Here is a 2,841-nt window from a genome sequence, read left to right as displayed (position 1 = left end):
TTGTGATTTACTGTGACTTATTTACATTTTCTTAAAATGTTACGTGGATCTGTAGGTAGAAAGTTTGGCTTCCTTTTCTTTGTTCCCTGGGACTGAGATGAACAAATGGTCCTATTTTCTCTGCTGGATAAGTAAAGAAACCTGGGAACAGCTGTGAGATAACTAAGGAGATGCTGGTGTAACCCAAAGAAGGCAATTCAATAGAGTGAGGAGAGGCAATGGAGAAAGAAGAAGGAAGCATAATTGCCACTAGGAAAGCTGTGAGCCAGTCCTGAGAGAAAAAACAAGAGTCCATGTATTCTGTCTTCTATCTAAGTCAGGGGTATCAAACTTGCATCGTCACGGCAGTGTCATGTGACATATCGTGACTTTTTCCCCCTTTGCTAAACCAGGCATGAGCATGGCCAGCATGTGATGCACCTGGCTTGCGGGCCATGAGTTTGACAGCCCTAGTCTAAGCGAACATTTTTTTTTGTACGAAATGTTTTAAGAAAAGTTAACTGCTGGGATGACTTGGGGAAAAAAAGAAAACAGGAACAAGGCAGAGTGGTCTTGGAACAGAGAGGGAAAATTTAAAGATACCCGAGCTTATGATTTTTAGGCAAGTTATTTGTTTGTTAGTTCTACCAATTGCCACTCTGCGAAATGGGTGTTTTAAAAAATTGCTCCCAATACCATTTTGTGACTATACTCATGAACTCAAAGAGAGCAGAGACACTTCTTGTTTGAACTGGATTATTTGATAACTGTTTATTAAATTTATATGCCCCCACCTCACTGTTGCAATGAACTATGTCAAGTAGAAGAGTGTATGGGTGGCATTTACATATTTGAGATGAAAGATATATTTGGAAGCACAGAGTTGTAAAAATAGAAGGATTTGAACACTGTTGAGGTAATTCCCTGTTAGGAGAATGAGCGCACACAAGGAGATGTAGTGAGAGTGGTGAAGAATAGCACACAAACAGCACACAGAAACACTGTATAGTAAAATGTAGGTTTTTACTTCCAATAAACATTTAAGCAAAGTTCAACAAAACTGTCCAAGTCATTCACAGTTGAAGCAGTCAGTTTTCAGTCCAGGGATAATCCAATAACAAAGTCCAGTATCAAAAACAGTTTAGTAACAGACTTACATCAAATCCAAGAATAAGAGTCAATAGGGAAAAATGGAGAATGGCAACACTCTCCAGAAACACCAGAACAGAACAGGACAAGCCAGGTTTCTGGCTCCATCTTATGGCCGTTTGAGGAACCACACCCAATTACAATTTTAGCATTCCCTTAAAGAGACAGTATTAAAATGTCTATCCTGGTTTATATATTTTCCAACCCAAATAACTGTTAGGTGACTTACATTCGTAACAAACACTGAGCATTTTCATTTATTGGAATGTGAAATTATCCAATCATATATCATTAAAAATGCATTTTTCTGAGAAAGGAAGCTAGGGAAATCCACTTACATTTAGGTAACTCTTGCAAAATATTACTTCTATTTAAACTCTCCATTAAAGCATTGTGACTGAGGATATTCTGTAGAAAAAGTTGAAGCTAAAGCTTCTGTCATTCAACTGGGAGTTTTTCTCTCCCCGGAAGTTTCCTTACATGGAAAATCGAGGAAGTATACCATTTTCTTTCCAAAATGAACTCTTTATGTCTCTGAATTGCTGAAAGAGAGTTGCCTAGTTTTGTAACCTGTGTTTGATTCAAGCATTTAGTATATCTATCTGAATCACTTAGATTTTTATTAAATTTTGGCTAAAATAAGATATACAGCTGTGTGAAAAAGTCCTGCACGCTTTACGGTTTACGGTTTATGACATTTTTTGGATGGGCCATTGATTTTATGATATTTTATGCTAACTGCTATGCAAATATTGTTATATTTAAATAAATACTGGTAGTTTTTAAGTGAAAAGCATAAGCTTTTTACAATTTGGTTCTGTTTGAATGGGGATTGTGAATTTTCTTGCATGCTTACAATGCATGCTTACAATGACTATGAAAACAGATTAACTTATGCATACCCAGTGGCATACGTATTGCAATTTCTAAGGCTGATGCTAGTGTTTTGTTAACATTTTTATTGTTTGTGGCCCTGAAAAAGACCACTTAGTTAACCAAACATGGTTACTAATATGAAATTGGCCAGACCTTATTGCTTACCACCAGGTGGCATCGCTTCGGCATAGACTGTGTAAGCCTTAGCACGTGATCTTTGGTGACAATGTGGTGCCAGGCTGCAATAATGGATTCAAGTCAGCTCCTGCTTGGTCTTTGGATGCTTCTTGCTTATTTCATAGCCAATCCTGGCCATAAGTTCTCAGTTGAGTTCAAATCTGGGCTCTGAGCTGGCCAATCCAGGAGTCGAACACCTTGCTTCTTCATCCACTGCTGGATGGATTTGGCTCGATTACAAGGAGCGTTGTCATCCTGGAAGTAAAAGTCCTTCCCTACAAGTTGCTGAGCTGAAGGAAGCATGGACTTTTCCAGGAGTTCAACATATTACTTGGAATTCATGATTCCCTGCACGATTTTTATCCGACCAATACCAGAAGCAGCAATACAGCCCCAGATCATCATGTGCAGTGGATGCTTCACAGATAGATTCAGGCAGGATGGCCTAAATACTTCAGATGGAAATCTTCTGACATACTTATTGCACTGATTCCCAGTCAAGTAGTAATTGCTCTCGTCACTGAAGATGACCGTGGCCCACTGTTCGTTGGTCCACTTGGCATACTTCTTGGCCCATGCATGTCGACGAGAGTGGTGAGTGTCTGTAAGCAAAGTTTTACTTCGAGCCCTGCAGCCTTTAAGCCCTCTGGCAAGCAGTCT

This window comes from Pseudonaja textilis, chromosome 4 (assembly GCF_049901715.1).
Source record: "Pseudonaja textilis isolate UNSWEBS1 chromosome 4, rPseTex1.2, whole genome shotgun sequence".
Classification (NCBI taxonomy): domain Eukaryota; kingdom Metazoa; phylum Chordata; class Lepidosauria; order Squamata; family Elapidae; genus Pseudonaja; species Pseudonaja textilis.
Note: the sequence above shows the minus strand (reverse complement) of the source record.